At 48.9% G+C, this 20068-nt stretch overlaps 1 protein-coding gene and 1 pseudogene across 2 annotated transcripts in view; both read right to left on the bottom strand.

Annotated features, from left to right (window-relative positions):
* Positions 1–20068, bottom strand: part of SDK1 (sidekick cell adhesion molecule 1) — a 982790-nt gene that overhangs the window by 403165 nt on the left and 559557 nt on the right. The window lies entirely within an intron of this gene.
* Positions 11366–13335, bottom strand: LOC149120313 (importin subunit alpha-1 pseudogene; annotated as a pseudogene).

The following is a 20068-nucleotide window of genomic DNA, read 5'->3' as shown; positions in this document are numbered from 1 at the left end:
ACTTGATGTGGTTCACTCGGGCTCATTACTCAGTTTTCTCATTTGTAAAACGGGGATGACAGTCACACCAAGCGGACCTTAGTGAAGTGCAAATCGTTAACAGGTGCATGACGCTGACTCGCCTAGCGTTTGGGAGTCGGCGTCTCCCTGTGAGGTGAACGCAGTGAATGTCAATGGCAGGTAGAGGAACAACGTATGCAGTCAACTGTGCTACTACGGGGGATAACTGCTGGATACCGTGCAGAGTTTCAGTTAACAGACACTTGCACTAGTACACCTAGGTCACTGAGTTAGACGACTGAAGGCTCAGAATGACCAGGAGTCTCCATGACCAAGCAACACTGAGGTGTACGAGGGGCTAGAGGCCTTTCTCAGCAGATGTCTGTGTAGTGGAGTAGGACCAATCACTTTCCTCCAGCAAAGCGCTGGAGGAGAGGCGGAAAACATGCAGGGTGTTGATGCAGCTGCTGAAGGACAGGTTCCATCAGGGCTTTTCATCCGTGAGAAACATATTTATACGCACAGCAATGTTTCTTCAATGTTCTAGATAATATTGAACTAACTTTTCAGCAGTAGGCATGATTAAACGGCCATGCCAATGCTTGCTAGGGTCACAGGCAGTAAGATGGCCTGGATGGGAAGGGTGTGTGCAGAGCTGAGGATCGGGGCAGAAAAATTTCCAGGTGAAATCTGTTACACTGAAACAAAAATTTTAGAAAAAGAAACAAGGTGAGCAAAATGTATGGAATACATGTACTTAGGTCTTTAAGTCCTTAAACAAGTGAAAGAGAGTGTAAAATGCACTCAGTCTAGAAACCAGGAGAAGGAAGACAGAAAGGTATGCAAATATAAGACAGGTCCCCCAAACAGCCTTCAGACAGGCGCTGCTCACGAGCCCCTCTCTCCCTGTGATTCCCAGCCCTCAGCAGACAAGCTGAAACCAGTTACCACACAGTGAAAGAACAGAACACAGCAAACGACCCAGCCAAAAATTAAACACCGCCATTGTGGGGAGCAACTCGGACCTAGACTAAGTTACTCGGATTAAGACTTATTCTATGCATCTGCTCTCCCACAATATGGCGCTGAGAAGGGAGAAGCAGCTTCTACACAGCTGCCTCCAGTTCAACCAATAAACAGCAGGACCTGCTCCTGATTGGAGGAGAACAGTGTACTCGGCGTGTGGGTAGCAGAGTTGGGATTGGTGGAAGAGGACTATAAAGGAGGAGAGAGACAACATGCACCAGGAACATCTAAGGGGAACATCTAAGGGGAACACCTGTGCAGCCCCCGAGAGAGCCGGCCGGCGGTGTGCCGCTCCCCCACGGAAGTGGGGAATGTGGCAGGGGGAACCGCCCTTCCACGGAGGTGGAAGGGACAGTAGCCAACCCGGGAAGAACCAGCAGCAAACCCGGGGAGGGCCGAGCAGACAAAAGAACAGCGCAGGGTCCTGTGTCATTCCTCCACGAAGACAGGGAGCGACATGCCATGGCCTACCAAGGCTTTCTGCCGAATTAACAGTAAGTCCAGAAGAGGGCTGCTGCCAACCCGGACAGCGACCATCAGGTGGACAAGTGGCTCTGGAGCTGCACCTGTAGCTCCGCCTGGGACCAAAGACCCAGCTCCTGCACCTTGCAGGCTGAGGCAGGAACGCAGGGGCTGGAATTCAGGCTTGCAGGCAAGTCAGACAGCTTCTTCCATATCTCGCTTTATCCGGAGCAAGGCACTCACGACTCTCTCCTCTCCTCTACAGAAAAAGGGGTGGTGGGCAGAGTGCTTGACCCTGGCTCTGTGTGACGCCGTCCTCATGGGATTATGTCTTCCTAGCAGGATCAGGCGCAAGGAGCAGCTGCTAGCAGAGAGAGCTCTTCTTTAAAAGCTAATAATAGTAGAGGAATACCAGAAAATTAGGAGCACAGCAAATTGTGCTTTTAAATGCTCTCCACTCTCAAGTGTGCCAGCATGCGAGTCTCTTTCTGAAGGAATGCAATTATTACCAAGGGGTGCAACTCTTCCATTCAACTCTTTGGATTACCAAGTGACAACTGGTGCCCAGCAGAGATGGGAGCACCTGCGACGGCTGGACTCACACCCCTCAAGTGTCACAGCTGACCTCAATGACAGGTCCTCTCGGTGCCTGCTTGGAAACATGTGCTCCCCAAACTGCAAGGACAGACAGATCTCCTGTCCACCATGAGAGTGGACACAAGTCCACCAGGGCATCGAATGTCACCCAACCACTTTTCTGAGAACCATTACGAAAGGCATGGTGTCTGTGCAGAGTTATCTGTGGGGTTCTGCCCTAGGGTACAATTCCAGGTCCTGCCGCTCTCTGCGGTTATGGAGAGAGCAGACCAGCAAGTACAGGGAGTTGGCAAGTACCCTGCAGACAGAAACGAACACATGACGAGGCTGGTGCCATTTAAAATTCTGGGCTCCACACTTCACTTTCAAGAAGTCACCAGCACCTTTGGAGTCAACACCTCTCCAGGCAGATGGGCCGCTGCTCCCCAGGCCCCTGGGACCCAGGATGGCTTGCATTATTTACACCACTGCTTGGAATTATTCAAAAAGGCTCCAATCAGTGAACCCAGCTGCATCATTCGCCAGGGAGGGCGGCTGACTCCGGTGTTATTCGCAGAGATGGAGAAGTTTCTCTGCTTCCAGCTGTGGCGTGGGGTGGGGGAGCTGGTTGTTTTGGACCAAGGCTGCTTGGGGTTGGCCCTTGAGTGCTGCCCATCCCTCCCAGGACCTCAGGAGTAGCACCTGCTGCCTTTCCACTCCCCTTCTCCACTAGGCTCTGCTCGGCCCTTCCTGGCCGTGAGAACTAACCTTTCTCGGGCACTTCCCACGGGCCTGCCAAGCTGCTAAGCACTCTGCCTGCTACAGCTCATCCAGTCCTCACGCCACCCTACATGTATTCAAATTCCCTCACCACAACCAGGGCTGGACACCAAGGGTGTGGACACAATACAACTGTATGGGGTCCCTGCTCTGAACCACAACCAGGGCTGGACACCAAGGGTGTGGACCCAATACAGCTGCATGGGGTCCCTACTCTGAACCACAACCAGGGCTGGACACCAAGGGTGTAGACCCAATACAGCTGCATGGGGTCCCTGCTCTGAACCACAACCAGGGCTGGACACCAAGGGTGTGGACACAATACAACTGCATGGGGTCCCTACTCTGAACCACAACCAGGGCTGGACACCAAGGGTGTGGACCCAATACAACTGCATGGGTCCCTACTCTGAACCACAACCAGGGCTGGACACCAAGGCTGTGGACCCAATACAAATGCATGGGGTCCCTGCTCTGACACTGTTGGCACTGTGACACTGAGCAAGCTGCCGCGGAAGGCACTACTCCTCAGGTCCTTGTTTGATGAATGAGGAAAATAACTGTACCCGTCTAAGAGTTGGTATGAGAACTAAATGAGACAATAAAAAGTGATCAGCACAGCACCTGGCTAACAATGAACACCCAAGACTGGTTAGCTACTGTCGTTTTTCCCACTTCACAGACCGGAAATTGAGTAGAGGTGAAACAACTTTCCCAAAGAAAGAAGAATCAAGGTTAATCAAGTTCCCTTCCCCTAAAACCCACCCCAAATACACCCTCTTCCTCATGCTCCTTGGTCTCCGTTCACACCTGCCTCCCTGTCCCCAGACTGAGGCAGGCAAGGCACCAGGAAGAGTCCTCTACGGAAATCTTGGTCATGGAGTTGGCAGTGCTGGGTCTCACACTGATGTCTCCCTGAGTGTCGTCTCTCAGTCTGTGTCTCTCCCTGTGTGTGTGGTGTTGGCAGTGCTGGGTCTCACACTGATGTCTCCCTGTGTGTCGTCTCTCAGTCTGTGTCTCTCCCTGTGTGTGTGGTGTTGGCAGTGCTGGGTCTCACACTGATGTCTCCCTGTGTGTCGTCTCTCAGTCTGTGTCTCTCCCTGTGTGTGTGTGTCTGTCTTTCACTCTGTCTCTGTGCCCATCTCTATCTCTCTGTTTGCCCCTGTCTCTCTCTGTCCATCTATCTCTCCCTGTCACCCGCTTCTCTGGGTCTCCCTTCTGACTCTCCAAGGCCCTGTCTGGCAGGAATGGAAATTGGGAGCCTTCAGTTTGAGGCTGTCGCAGACACTGCCCTCTGCAGGAGGACAGCTGCATCACAGGATGCCAGGTCTCCATGGAGAGCCCTCAAACCATTCCAATCAACTAAGCTGGAGTTTAGGGGTTCCCATGCCTTTCCAGATACAGCCCCACACGCTACGACTTGTTTACAACTGTAGAATCCATCTGCACCAGGTAACAGCCATTTGTCCAGCTAACAAAAGGCACACGTCAGAACCCTGGGTGCAGTAACGGAAGAGGAATGAAAATGGTTCCCTTTGAAGATAGGGTATACTTTTCTTTAAGAGCTACCAACTTTGGATTTTCCCAGAAAAAGCTTTATAAAACCTTTTGTTTTGAACATTAGGATGTGCCAAAAAGAATGAGAAAATAAGCAAGCAACTTCAGATATGCCTGGGTGAATGGTGATGTGTCCCAAATAAAGCCATAAATAACTTAAAGAGGTCCATTTTGAGAAAGCCTATGTACATGGAAACCATCATTAACTATGACAATACATCTGTGAGATACAGGCAGTGGGCATATTTAGGAAAAATCAGTCTTTGTGCCTAGATACCCCACATGAAAATTAAAATGGGGAGAAATGGATGAAAAGGGAAAACAGGGGAGCAGTCGCTTTCCCAGCTGTCTCTACTCCTTCCCATTGTTAACGATCACGCAGCTCATTTCCATTACACACCTAACACAGTAACACCGACCGTAATTGCTGCCATTCATCTTCTTAGGGCAGTGACGTATTTGTTCTTGGCCACATTTCCCCACAGGCATCTTAACCAGCCACCCTGGCCCAAAATGACTAAGATGGACCAGGCACTAAATTCTGAACAGACTGGAAGACCTCAGCAAACCCACTGCCAGAGGTTTATAAAAGGAATGACCTCTGAGATTTCCCAAAGGCGAAGCTGGCCTTTGCTGGGTGGGGCAGGTGAGTGTTGAGGTCTCTGGGGCCCAGCTGCAGGGCCCCTATTTGGGCACAAGAACCTCCTTGTGTAGGGAGAACCCAGCAATGCCTATTTCTTCTGAACATTTTTTCCAGAACATGAAAATTTATATGCACACAAACACCTATACAGACTCGTTCGTAGTAGGTTTTATTTGTAATAATCAAAACCTGGAAAACAAAGAGTTAACCTGTGCTACCTTCACACTGTGGAATACCACACGGCAGTCAGAAAGAACACAGCTTGGGGTACACACGATGTGGGTGGGTCTCAGGGGCCTCAGGCTGAGTGAGGAAACACCAATCCCAAAAGGTCATGCAATCACTATATTCCTAAAGTGGTACTCATGAAATAGATGAAGTTTGTATTCCTTAAATAAAAGGTTTCTTTGGGGGGGGGGGGTAAAAAAAAAAAAGGTCATGTGACACATGATTCCACTTATACTCAAAATCATAGAGATGGGAAAACAGACTGGTGGTTGGCAGCCTGGGCTGCTGCTGGGAGGGATAGGGTGGCTGCAACAGGACAGCAGGGCTGCAGCTGGGAGTGTTACACAGATGCAGCAGAATGGCGCACGCAACACCCCTGCGCCAGTCTCCTGGTTTTGACCTGCGTTAGTCATGTGAAATCCTAGACACTTGGTGGAGGGTACATGGGCCCTCCACATTCTGTGAATGCATAAAGGAAAACTGTCAGAGGAAAGAAAGAAGGAAGGCACGCCCTCAGCTCAGTCTACGAAATCACAACTTAGAAGCAGAGCCAGCAAGCTGCTTAGTCCTCAAGCAGAGCAGCAGGAGGTGGGCAGGTCCAGGCTGTGCTCTGCAGGGAGGGATAAATGCTGGGTCAGATGAGAGAGGCAGAGAACAGGCCAGGTCACGTGAAGATCTGGGTCTGGGGGCAAAGGCCCTGAAATGGGACAGGCGCGGTGAGCTACAGGATGTCAGGGGAGGCAGAGGGAACTAGAGACAGAGGTGAGCTGGGAGCAGCCCTGTCTCCTGGAGCCTGCCAGCGCCTGACTGGTGAGAAGGACCCACAGACAACTGCTCTGAGACCCCTCTTCCAGCTTGGTCATGCTTGATGACATGGTTGTTCAATCCTTAAGGCTGAGGAGAGACTGAAAGAGACAACACTGCAGTGGAAATAAATAAATTATATAAATGTAGCAATAGGAACTCAAAATGCACAGCTGAGGCCAGTCAGTGAATTAAAAAAGAACTAAACAATTCAGGATGCCCTAATGGTCATGGAATAGGAATTTATGCTTCTAATCTTAACCTTGCAGTGACATTGAAAAGAGAATAAATTATATGAACCGTGCTCCAAAGAAAAGTGGAGACTTATTAGAAAAGTTTTCATTAAAGCTACCACAAGGAGGGAAAAAAGGTTATACTGATAAAATATTACTTACAGTTATTTTAAAAAGCCTAGTTATATGCAATAACTAATTACACAGTGTCTTGTACATGAAATAGTGATGTGTCTTATTTTACCACCGGCATCTACGTCTTCCTTTGTTCCAAACCATCAGCTTGGTCTGTCTAGTGTAATCAAAAGAATTTCCTAAAAAATAAATTTGGCTGTGCAAATACCTGGGCTTGGGGCATTTCTGTTAGGGTAGGAGGGGCAACAGAGGGGTCAGCATGGAAAAGAAGTTCAGGGAAGTCAACCAGTGACAAGGACTGGGACCAGGGTGACTGTCGGGCCAAGAAGGAACGCCAGCCTCTGCAGGAGGACGGGATGCCGGGAAGGAGACGGGGCCCCTGTCCTGTTGAGCAGGAATGAGGCCCAATTCAGATAAGAAACTCCCAGTCCTGCTGTGCTTGCTCAACCGTGTGGCCTGCACTGGCAGAGAAAACACGACTTTACTAACAAAAATAGAGGAGAGCTGCTCGTGTAGCCGAGAGTACATCAATGCAGCCAGAAATTTTTATGGATAAAAGGATGGCAAGAAAGATGTGCGTAGGTCATTATTCATACACTGTGGCTAAGAACCCACAGAGCAAGGGTTTTGACCTTTAATAAGAGTTGTTGCATTCCCTCAAAGGGTAAGACACACAGGCTAGAAGCTCCCAACACAGTCGCCAGGACAAGAAGCAGAAGGCCCCTCACACTCAACTGTCCACAGGGAGATGGAAGTGTAGGAGTCAGACAAACATCCTGCTGTTCTCTAACAAAAACATCAGTCTCTCATCATGTACCAGGGGTCTTCAAAACCTGGGGGGACTGGAGCTGTGGTGCAGCAGGCTAAGCCATTTCCAGCAACACGGCATCCCAGATCAGTGCTGGTTAGACTCCCAGCTGCTTCACTTCTAACCCAGCTCCCTGCTAATATGCCTGGAAAAGCAGCAGAAGATGGCCCAAGTGCTTGGGCCCTGTCACCCACATGGGAGACCCGGATGGAGTTCGAGGCTCCCCGGTCCCAGCTGTCATGGCCATTGGGGAATAAACCAGCAGACAGATCTGTCTCTTCCTCTCTCTACAGCTCTGAGTTTCAAATAAATAAATACTTTTTAAAAGTTCCTGGAAAATGAATATTATAAAAAATCTATGCATGGATTTAAATATTTTTGTACAAACTTTTAATTGCATTTTCTTTTCTTTTATAAAGATTTATCTATTTATTTGAAAGGCAGCATTATATACATAGAGGGAGAGACAGAGAGAGGTCTTCCATCCACTGGTTCACTGTCCAAATGGCTGCAAGAGCCAGGGCTGAATCAGACTGAAGCCAGGAGCCAGGAGCTTCTTCCAGGTCTCCCATGTAGGTGCAGGGGCCCAAGGACCTGGGCCGTCGTCCACTGCTGTCCCAGGCACATTAGCAGGGAGTTGGATTGGAAGTGCAGCAGCTGGGACTTGAACCAATGTGCATATCCGATGCTAGCACTGCAGGAAGCAACTGTACCTGCTGCGCCACAATGCGAGCCCATTCATTTCATCTTCTGTGACTTTCTGAAATACCTGCGTACACTGGAAGGTTGTGATGAAACCTGTATCATAACCTACGTAGTCACATACTTTTGGAAAAGGTGTATTGTTTCATTTCATGGGGACAAGAAGCCAAATTTAACCAGAAGACAAAGAAGGAACAATGTGGAATAAATCAGGGGGAAAATGAGCTAATTAAGCTATAGTAATTCAGTCAGTAAATCTAAAAGTGCGTACTGAAAGCACACAGTTTCAATTCTCCATCTTGAACAGCATGTAAACTCAGGCCAGCGTGCACAGAAGCTGTGGGCCCAAGGTATGACAATTATAAACTAAACAGTATTTAACAAAGTCACACGCTTTTAGCATGGAGAAGCCATAAGGAGATTCAAGAGGGTAATCAGAAAAGAGGAGGGCATGCCACACATCGAGATGGGAGAATTCCTGGATCATAAAGATAGCACCCCTCTTTAGCTCTAGTTGCAGGATGGAACACAATTCTAAAGGACATCCCAATTGAACCTTCTCAAAATGGAATATAAATATTTTGAAGTACATAAAAAGAATCAAAAAAGTAATAAAACCCCCACAGTTGTTTTTAAAAGGAGAAAAACCATAAGGGAACTTATCTTATCACTTATCAAATGATTTTAAATTCATAATATTATAAATAAGGACTCAGTAATAAATAACTGAAGAGGTGACAAATATTTCTAATCTCTTTTTGTTTAAAAAATTATTTATTGGGGCCGACGCCACAGCTCACTAGGCTAATCCTCCGCCTTGTGGCGCTGGCACACCGGATTCTGTCCCAGTTGCCCCTCTTCCAGGCCAGCTCTCTGCTGTGGCCTGGGAGTGCAGAGGAGGATGGCCCAAGTCCTTGGGCCCTGCACCCCATGGGAGACCAGGATAAGTACCTGGCTCCTGGCTTCGGATCAGCGCGATGCACCGGCCGCAGTGGCCATTGGAGGGTGAACCAACGGCAAAAGGAAGACCTTTCTCTCTGTCTCTCTCTCTCTCTCTCTCACTGTCCACTCTGCCTGTCAAAAAAAAAAAAAAAAAGAGGCCGGCGCCGTAGCTCACTAGGCTAATCCTCCGCCTTGTGGCGCCGGCACAGCCCTCTGCTGTGGCCAGGGAGTGCAGTGGAGGATGGCCCAGGTGCTTGGGCCCTGCACCCCATGGGAGACCAGGAAAAGCACCTGGCTCCTGGCTCCTGCCATCAGATCAGCGCGGTGCGCCGGCCGCAGCGCGCCGGCCACGGCGGCCATTGGAGGGTGAACCAACGGCAAAGGAAGACCTTTCTCTCTCTCTCTCTCACTGTCCACTCTGCCTGTCAAAAAAAAAAATTAAAAAAAAAAGAAAGAAAAGAAAATTATTTATTGGGGCCGCCACTGTGCCAAAGCAGGTAAAGCCACTGCCTGCAGTGCCAGCATCACATATGGTCACTGGTTCAAGTCCCGGCTGCTCCACTTTCAATCCAGCTCTCTGCTATGGCCTGGGAAAGCAGTAGAAGATGGCCCAAGTCCTTGGGTCCCTGCTCCCATGTGGGAGGCCTGGAGGAAGCTCCTGGCTCCTGGCTTCAGATCAGCGCAGCTCCAGCCATTGTGGCCAACTGGGGAGTGAACCAGTGGATGGAAAAAGACCTCTCTCTTTCTCTCTCTGCCTCTCCTTCTCTGTGAAATTCTGACTTTAAAATAAATAAATCTTTAAAAAATTATTTATTATTATACTTTAGGGCAGAGAGAAAGACAGAAAGATGCAGAGAGAACATCCATCCACTGGTTCACTTCCCAAATGTCTACAATAGGAGGGTCTGGGCCAGACTAAGGCCAGGAGCCAGGAACTCCATTTGGGTCTCCCACATGGGCAGCAGGGACTCAAATACTTGACCCAATATCTGCTGCCTCCGAGGGTGTGCTGGCAGGAAGTTGGATCAGAGGCAGAGGTGGAGGGGCTGGCGCTGTGGCGCAGCGGGTTAAAACCCTGGTCTGAAGCATTGGCATCCCATATATGTGCCGGTTCAAGACCCGCCTTCTCCACTTCTGATCCAGCTCTCTGCTATGGCCTGGGAAAGCAGTAGAAAGATGGCCCAAGCTCTTGGGCCCCTGCACCTGCATGGGAGGCCCAGAAGAAGCTCCGGCTGCTGCTGCCAACTGGGGAGTGAACCATCGATGGAAGACTCCTCTCTCTGCCTCTCCTCTCTCTGTGTAACTCTGACTTTCAAATAAATAAATCTTAAAAACAAAAAAAGCAGAGGTGGGACTTGGTAGTAGGCGCTCCCGCAGGGGATATGTGCTTTCCAAGAGGTGGCTTAACTGCCAAGGCACAGGACCTGCCCCAGGGACGAAGCTTCCTCATGGGAGAGTCAGATGCAAAAATGTGGAAAAATGAGGAAAGTGAAGAAATATCCATCAGAAATCCACAGACAGTGGCTACAAGCAATATCCACTGAAAATGGCAGACTTCAAAAGGAACATGATATTTGAGTAACCTCAAAGTTAGATATGTATTAGTTATTGATGGTGGTTTTAATGTATGTTCACCAATTCTTCAATTACCTGCCTCGCCACCCCTAACCTTACCAAGCGCATGCAGGTGCATTACGGGGCTGGACTAAGTGACCAGCAGTTAAGATCAGATCGTGGGCAAGGAGCAACAGGGACTTCACAGCAGAGAAACCTGGCTGGGACCACCTTAACCAAAGTCATGTCAATGTCTTGTGCTCAGATAAGTTCACCTCTACGGCATTCTTCCCCCATATCCACAGCCCAGCGTAATCATGAGAACATATCATGCACACCCCGATAGACATGTGAAAAACATAGGTGACCAGCAACTGTCAGGAGTATCCATGCCAAGGGGCTGGCACTGTGACGCAGGGAGTTACGTCACCTCCTGGGATGTCTGCACCCCACTTGAGTGAAGGCGTGAGTCCCGACTGTTCCACTTTCAACCCAGCTCCCTGTCAGTGTAACTGGGAAGACAGCAGAAGATGGCCCAAGTGTCGGGCCCCTGCCACCCTCACGGGAGACCTGGATGGAGTTCCTGGCTCCTGGCTTCAGCCTGGCTCAGTCCTGGATGTTACAGCAATTTGAGGGTGAACCAACAGTTGGAAGATTCTCCTCTCTCTAAATTCAGACATTCAGATAATTAAATCTTTAAAAAGAGTGTCAAGTCATGAGTGACAAGGAAAGACCAAGACACTGTCACAAATTGAAAAAGGCTGAGGAGACATGGTGACTCAACACAACGTGGGATAACCAGGAAGAGAAACCGCATCAGGAGAAAAACTGGGGAAAATGGAACAAAGTCAGCAGTTAACAGGGCTGTGCCTCTGTAAACTCTTAGTTTTTTTTTTTTTTTTTTTTTTTTTGAAGAAAGGGGTGGAATTTTATCTTTATTTACAGGACACTGTAAGATACGAAATTCCACAGAAGTAAGAAACCCATTCAGAGGACAAGCTTCATACAGTATGTACAGTTTGGAACTGTTCAAGTATAGTTTTGTTGTAAAAGTGCTACAATAACAAACCACATTTAAAAAAAGGTCTTAGTAGAGAAACAGTAAGACAAACAACAAAATGACTGGTGCCTCAGCAGTGCGATCAGAAGTGAAAGGCGCCCGGCGCCCCATCCTGCACTTGGAAGGTGTAGCCTTCAGAGGTGGTCTCTGGCGCAACATTCTGATCTTCCTCTTCCTCTATAGAGAAGTACTTCTCAATCAAGTTTAATGAAGCCCTATACACGGATTCATTCTCATGGTTTTGAAGAGCTTCAATTTTATCCAAGCCTCCACATTCTTCAATCATTATACTAAGTTTCTCAGTTTCACCTAATTTCTCAGCAGCCTGGAAGATATTTGAAATGGCATCCAGAATAACCAGAATAATTTTGGTATCCTTTGCGGTCAAGAGGTTCATCAACGGTTCTATTATACCACAGTGAACAAGGTACACAATCTGTTCAACTGTTCCGCCACTTGTATAGTTGGTTACAGCCCATACTGCTTCTTTTTGTGTCTTAAAGTCTGCCTTAGAGAGAACACCAACAAGGAACGGGACCAATCCGTGATTCACAACTTGCTGTATCTGGTCCTGACGCCCAGCTGTGATGTTTGACATTGTCCATGTGGCCTCCTTCTGGATGTTAGTTTTGGGGTTAGTCAGCAGGCTGGGAAAGACAGCAAGTGCTCCCGCATCTATCACAACCTGTGTCTGTTCATCTGTCCCTGTGACAATATTCCCTATGGCTCTTAGCGCAGAAGTCACAATTGGCAAATCATTAGCTCCTAGAAGCTTCACGAGTTGCGGCACAACTCCTGTCTTCACAACCATTTCAATCCGCTCATTTGGACCATCAGTGAGATAGGAAATCGCCCAGCAGGTATCTGCTAACACTTCCGGATCATCGTGATGCAGGAGACGAACTAAAGTAGGAAGAATCTGCTCAACGGCATCTAATGGGGGTGCAGGATTCTTGTTGCGACAAAGGTTTGAAAGTGTCCATGTCAGATTACGTAAGTAACCGCATGCCAAAGAGGACATATCAGGAACAGCCAGAAGAGCCAACAGTGGGTCAATTGCACCATACTTGATAACCAAATCTCGGAAAACTGAACCATCACCTGCAATGTTCCCTAGAGCCCATACAGCTTGTTCGCTGATGTGAGCATGGGGAGATGCCAACAGGGAAATGAATGCTGGGATGGCACCTCCATCCACCACCGCCTTAGTTTGTTCTGAGGTCCCAGAAGCAATGTTAGTGAGCGCCCAGGCAGATTCAAACTGAATGGGGCTACAATCAGTTCTGCCCAAGAAGGACACAAATTTTGGAATCAAACCAGCCCGGATTATGTTGTCTATAGGGGGCTGTTTTTCCCTGGAAAGCAGTTTCCTAGCAGCTTGGGTAGCTTGGAGCTGGCTTTCCAAATTGTTGCTGGTTATGCCTTTGACAATGTCATCAACAGACCAATGTACAGTGCCCTGGTTGTTGCGGTTTTCCTGCAGCGGCGAAGTCGCATCGTCGGGAAAGGAGCTCACGTTCCTCCTCTTCAGCATCTGGTCATCTTCTTGGCCTTCCTCAGCTCCACGTTCACTTCTATTCGGCGCCGTCTCATTCGGTGCTGTCCTTCCCCTTGTTCTTGAATCTGTGGAGCCGGGCGGCCGTTGAGTTGGCATTCTCATTGGTGGACATGGCGACGAGACCGAAGGAATCAGCTGCACAGCCGACGCAGGCTTCCCCAGGAGGCGGTGCGTGCCCAGAGACTGCCGGTCAGCCGCCCTGCAAACGTCTACCGCGGATCAGCCCTGAGACGGTGTCTAAACTCTTAGTTTTGATAATGTGCCAGGGTCACATAAGACGTTAACAATGAGAGGATCTGGGTGGAGGGAACACCAGAATTCTCTCGCAGCTCTTCGGTAAGCCTAAAATCATTCACATGAAAAGTGTCTTCAAATGATATTCAATAAAAAAACAACAGAAAGCTGGCATCTGTACATGAGAGCCTCAAGACAGAGTACAGTAGATTTATATGATTAATATGTTATAAAAGGAAGAACTATAAATCAATAGGAATGGAATAGGTAATTCAAAAAATCTCAAGGAATCACTGGTTGAACATTCAAAAAAATTTAGATCCTTACCTCATGCCATACAACAATAGGATACAACAAAGTTTTCCAATTTAACAAAAAAGTATGGGAAAGATTTTAAATTATGGCATAAACAGCACAAGATATTTCACAATCATTTTAAAGAATGAACCAGAGCTACATGAGTAAGGGTAATTTTTTGGTAGATTTTTGTTGAGTATGAAAACAAGATACAGAAAAAATGTATATAAAATGTGATCCAATTTTTGAAAACACTGGCAATAAAAATGGTACGTGCTTTTATATGTACATGCCCATGTCTTTATGGGACTATACAAAAAATGCGGTACATATCAGGTCATTAATGTGGAGGGAAAGGGAGCAAAAAGGAAGAAGGGAAAGAGAAAATATGAGCTTTTAACAAAGCTGCATAGGGTCACATTTGTGTACACTTAACATTATGATGCACATGAATTTGCTAACAATGACATCTTAATAATGAAGTATTCTGCAACTGGCACTGTGGCTCAGTTAGCTAAGCTGCTGCTTCCAATGCGAGCACAACGTTCCACACTGGGGCACCAGCTGAAGTCCCAGCTGCTCTGCTGAAGTGCCTGGGAAGGCAGTAGAACCCACGCGCTTGGGTCCCCACCACCCAGGTGGGAGACCCCCACGGAGCTCTGGGTTCCTGTACCAGCCTGGAGCATCCCTGCCAGCCTCAGCCATTTGGGGAGTTAGTCAGTGGAATCTCTCTCTCTCTCTCTCTCCCTATCATCTCACCTTTCAAATAAACCTTTTTTTTTTTTTTTTTAAGAATTAAGCTTTATAACATATACATTTAGATAATTATACATCTAGTTGTAAAATAGAAATTTACTTTTCTAAATTTAGGAACTAGGCAGAAAATAGCAAAGGAAGGGGCTACTAACCTTGACTATACAACATTTGTAACTGCAGTTTACTTAACCAAGTAAATTGAAAGGCAAGCTGGCAAAAATATACAGAAAAACAAAATCCATTAAAACATAACATGAATAATGCATATCTGAAAAAATGCTCAGTATTCTCAACCATCAAAAGGAAAAAATGAAAAGCACTTTCGGTGTCAAACCCAGGGGCTGGGGACGTCAGGTGCACAGGGTTCTCCACACGTGCGGAGATGCGTGTGAGGCCCGGGGGCCATGGCGGAGCTGGCGGCTGCTGCGCCTGGATGGTCCCTGAAGGTGGCATCGACAGGTGCTCTTGATCAGATGTGGGATGTGGCTAGAGAGGCATGAAGAGGAACAGAACCAGCAGCACGCGTGGCAGGGTGCAAACCTGCCACCACGGCCCTGAGGAGCCACGGTTACCATGTGGCAGGGCGCAAACCTGCTGCCACGGCCCTGAGGAGCCACGGCGCCCACGTGGCAGGGTGCAAACCTGCCGCCACGGCCCTGAGGAGCCACGGCGCCCACGTGGCAGGGCGCAAACCTGCCGCCACGGCCCTGAGGAACCACGGCGCCCACGTGGCAGGGCGCAAACCTGCCGCCACGGCCCTGAGGAGCCACGGTGCCCACGTGGCAGGGTGCAAACCTGCCACCACGGCCCTGAGGAGCCACGATGCCCACGTGGCAGGGTGCAAACCTGCCGCCACGGCCCTGAGAGCCACGGCGCCCACACAGGGAAGCAACAGCAGAACAGGGAAAGTGCTAACAGCCTGGTTCTGGGCTGCTTCTGCCTTCTTTACCTTCCTGGTAAGGAAATTCCTTCTCTCAGCCAAGGCAAGCTTCCTCACCTTGAGCACCACGTGCACACTGGAGTCTCAGCACCCCACTCGCCTGGACTCAGAGGCCCCCTACGTCAGTCTGCACCTACCCCATCCCCACTTTCGCTTTACAGAACCCGTTTCTAACACTATATTCATTTTTCCTCCTCTCCAACCCCTCACAAGAAGCTGACCCTAAGCCTCTAAGCGAATCAAGAAGGGCAAGGAGAGAGAAAGGCTATGCAAACGACAGCTCCGAACAGGGCGCCGGAGCTCAGAGGACAGCGTGTGACTTCCCAAGGCAAAGGTTATGGATTCTATTTCTCAGCACTCCTGTGACGTCTGTGCGCATCCGATCATGAATCATTACCTTCCCAGAAACACCTTTTACGAGAGCTAAGTGTAGATTTATTGTCCTTGCTGCTATTATCCTGAGCTCCATCAGTCAGTTTCACAGATTTTTACCACCTGATTCGAGGGAGAATACAAATGGGTGCGTGCCCCTTCTTGTGACTTCAACATAAGGTATGGAGGACATAGCTCCTGTCCAGAGAGGATGCTTCAGACAGGCACATTTTAAGTTAGGCCTCCCTTCTCCATCTCAGGGGATGGGTTCTAACACACAGTGTCAGTTTTCAATTAGGATAAAACAGGGAAGGAAGAGAATGCTGGCTGGAAGACAGACATTCCACAACCAGATCCTGGACAGCAGAAACACCCCGTGAGAGCAGCCAACTCCCTGGATGTTTCCAACCCTCCTCCCAGGACCCGTGGCTACAGCAGCTCTGCGCACTTCACACTTGTTTCTAGCCCCCGTGTTCCCCTCTCTGTAATAAACTCACACCATGATCTATGAGGCGTGAGTCAGGCCCCTTCCTGCAGTACGACCAGAGATGCCAGTGGCATGCTGGGAGCCAAGCTTCATCTTTCCCAGCATGCCAGGTGACATCGAGTTACAATACCCTATCCAGCACACTGTGAGGGAAACCGAATCACTGTCACAGCACGCTGTTTGTCTACGTGGGATGCAGGACAGAGACCTGAGTGTGCGCGAGCACATCTCAGCGGGTATGCTGCAGTGGGTCTGTGAGACTGAAGGATTCTGCAGTCAGTTATCTGTGCCACTAACCTTGGGCAAGCTACCTGACCTCACTGAGGCTCTGTCACCGCCTCCCCACCCCACCCCCCCACCGGGAGAAAAGGAACAATAATGTCTCATGGGACAGCTACGAAGAGTAAAGAAATTAACAACTGCAAAACTTCTGGCAGGGTGCCTGGCACAGAGCCGCTACTTAGTGGTGTCATAACAATGACAAGAGCAGGAGCCATCATTACTTTTTATAATAAGCCCATCAATCTTATCTTAAAGGCCATGAGGCAGCAGATAGAGGATCTAAAGCAGACATTTCCCAGCCAAACAGGTGCGTGTGAGGTATGCCACAGCTATTCTCTCTTTGCACACACCCTCATTCTTTCTTTTTTGTTTTAAGATCATTTAAAAAATTTTAAAGGAAAAGTTAAAACAAGAATGTTAAATGTCAAGTTCAGGCCAGCGCTCAGACCTCATGGAAGAGGGGATGGGCTCTTCCACTTTAGTCGGCAGCATCTCAGGTGAGTACGAGCTGGAGGGATGGAGGCACCCTTCACTCTCTCCTCTGTGTTTTCCTTGGATGTTAGAAATATTTTAGAACATATGTTTAAGGAGGGGAAAGTCATAAAGTGTACAATGAATTCAAGGAGCATATTAGAGAAACTGCATAAACATGAAATACTTATCACAAATTAAAAAAAAATGGCATGTGCAAAGTCAGAGGACTCCAGTCTCACACACAGACTCTGGAGAGGGATTGAGGGCACCCTCAGAGCAAGGGGCTTCGGAAGTAAAGGGCACTGGTGATCCCCAGAGAGCAGGAGAGGGAGCACCCTGGTCCTAGCCAGACCCGGGCAGAGCCAGTGGCAGTTTGCAAGGTGCAAAAATCTGCTCCCCGTCCCTACCTGCTTTCCAGGATCCTAGAATAACCACACTGCATTGTGAAAGCTGACAGCCCATTTGTACTTTAAACCTCGCTTCCAGCAGCTCAGGAAGTGGCAGAGGAATGGAAGGTAGAAAAGACGGTTTATAGCTCGCCAAGTCTAAACGAGAAACATGATCTCTTCATGGCTGACAATAGCGACAGAACTGACACAAGGAGGAGGCAAAAGATGCAAAGGGCAGAGGCTCAAGGGTCCACTTGAAAATTTGCACTGAGCAGAGAACCTGAAGGCCATCAAATGCACAGGACGCCTTTTCCAAGCTAAAGGGACCACTGCTGTGCGGGGCTGGTCACCGGCAGACTCCTCTTTGTGAAGAGTAAAGATCGTCACGTCCACAGTGTTTCTACCCACAAGGAGCACGTTCTATGTGGGGCTGGTTACTCACAGTGAGCATGTCTTTTCAAAGAGGAAGGAAAGACAACAAGATTTAAAGCTTAGTAAATGAATCATCTGCAGAATCTTTTAATACTGGAGAGCAGTCTTCAAATTTAGACATGCATTGTTTGTCTTGTATAGAAACAGACCACAACATTGAAATCATAAGCCTTATACAAAAACAGCTTTTTCAAAGGGACATTTGGATAGACATTTTTCTTAACAGTACATCACTCTTCTTAATGGTACTAATTTTGTCATCGTCCCATTTGTAAGGTTCTAGAATCCCCTGACCTTTTTTCCCATTATCTCCCACACAGTTCTCTGAAACTGTGAAATGAATTTGTTCCTTCCTCTTGTATGAAAGGCTTGAATTATTACAGTGTTAACATCTCATTGGTGCAAAGCACAACTAAACGCATTCATTAAACGTCCTATGTTAGAATGCAAGGCTAGAATTGCGCTGGAAGAGATTACAGTGAGTTGTAATCTAAGCAGGAGTCATCAGCGGTCCTGCTGTTAAGTAAACAAGCTCTAGAGGCAGATGTATCGAGAGCAAAGAGAGATGGATGCGTGTGTGGATGGGAAGGTGAGGAGGAGAAAACACTCAAGCATCTAGTGATGGGCATTAAGATGGACAGCGGAGACGCGTGTCAGCGACTGAACAACTAATCAGCAACACGGGTCGGTTCTTTGCTGGCCTGCCTGGGCAGAGGAACCAGGAATATAGACCTGTTAGGCTGCAGTGCTCGCCTTCAGGAATATATACCACAGTATGGAAAATGACAAGATTATCTCTCAAGTGTTCACTGGGAGTGAATGAAGAAAAGGGGAAGAAGAAAGCAGGCGGGAATGGATGGACGGCGCGTCCAGTGACACCTGTGGGGGAAAGGTGCCGGCGCTGAGGGTCTGGCTGCTGTGGGGCAGGGCCAAGGGGGTCCAGAATGGCAGGAGACAGGCAGTCCCAAGAGGCCTAGATTCCTAGGAGCTTTCTCCCTGTCTCTGGCCAAAGGCTTCCTGGGACACACGCTGGACTGATGACCTCTGACTAAGGCTCATGCATTTACTGCTCCCCCTTCAGAGACAGGAAATTGGAGGTTTCCAGCAGCCAAGCACGAGCTCCCCCTCTTCTCCCATTTTCCTCTCCACACAGGGGAGTGACCAGCGCCATCCCGCTGACAGTCAGACTGGACATGGCAGGAATGAGGCCAGGAGAAGTCACATCAGCAGCTTCCTCTCTCTGGACAGCAGGATCTGGAACACCGCAGAATTCTGGCTTATGAGCCATGGGCCTAGAGGAGCGCACACCACAGTGACCTGTTCCCTATGACGTGATTTCAGCCTCAATTCCCTGTAAAATTTGGAGTCTGGTATCTAAATCACTCATGAACTCCAGGGTTCACCCTGCTGCCAGGGCTCCTACTCACTGCTGAGTTCCATCACGGGGATTAATTGAGAACATCCTGACCCTGCTGACCTACATTCAGGTTTTGTTCACCATCTCAGCTCTTACCTGTGCAGCCCACAGTCCAGGTATGTCTGTTTAACCAGCACTAACAATGTTTCCTCCATGCCAGACGCCAAGGGCTTTATAAACATTAAACAGCATCCAGAACGATCGCAGAGCCAGGCAGTTATTGAACATGACTCACAGGTGAGGAAACTGTGGCACACTTCAGTGACTCTTGTCTGAGGCCACAGACCGAGTGAGCGATGCAACTGTGCTTAAAACTGAGCCAGGCCGGCGCCGCGGCTCACTAGGCTAATCCTCCGCCTAGCGGCGCCGGCACACCGGGTTCTAGTCCCGGTCGGGGCGCTGGATTCTGTCCCGGTTGCCCCTCTTCCAGGCCAGCCCTCTGCTGTGGCCAGGGAGTGCAGTGGAGGATGGCCCAGGTGCTTGGGCCCTGCACCCCATGGGAGACCAGGAGGATGCACCTGGCTCCTAGCTCCTGCCATCGGATCAGCGCGGTGCGCCGGCCGCAGCGCGCCGGCCGCGGTGGCCATTGGAGGGTGAACCAACGGCAAAGGAAGACCTTTCTCTCTCTCTCTCTCACTGTCCACTCTGCCTGTCAAAAGAAAAAAAAAAAAAAAACAACCTGAGCCGGGGTTACACAGTCAAAGCTCCTTTGGCCACTGTCAACCTGGATTCCCATCCTTTAACTTCTCTCCAAAACCTCAGGAGTCCCATGTCCCACCACTCCCTAGCTCCAGCCCTAATTCCCAAAGACAATGACTTGCACATTTTCAACCACGTGAGCATCCGCCCTATCAGCCCCATGCCCTTCCATACTCTGCAGATGGGTGCCATGGGTGCTCGTTCCTCCACAGGACCTGTCA

The sequence above is a fragment of the Oryctolagus cuniculus genome, chromosome 19, assembly GCF_051225735.1.
Source record: "Oryctolagus cuniculus isolate XC-2025 breed Fujian yellow rabbit chromosome 19, ASM5122573v1, whole genome shotgun sequence".
Classification (NCBI taxonomy): Eukaryota; Metazoa; Chordata; class Mammalia; order Lagomorpha; family Leporidae; genus Oryctolagus; species Oryctolagus cuniculus.
Note: the sequence above shows the minus strand (reverse complement) of the source record. Positions and strands in the feature narration are given on the sequence as shown.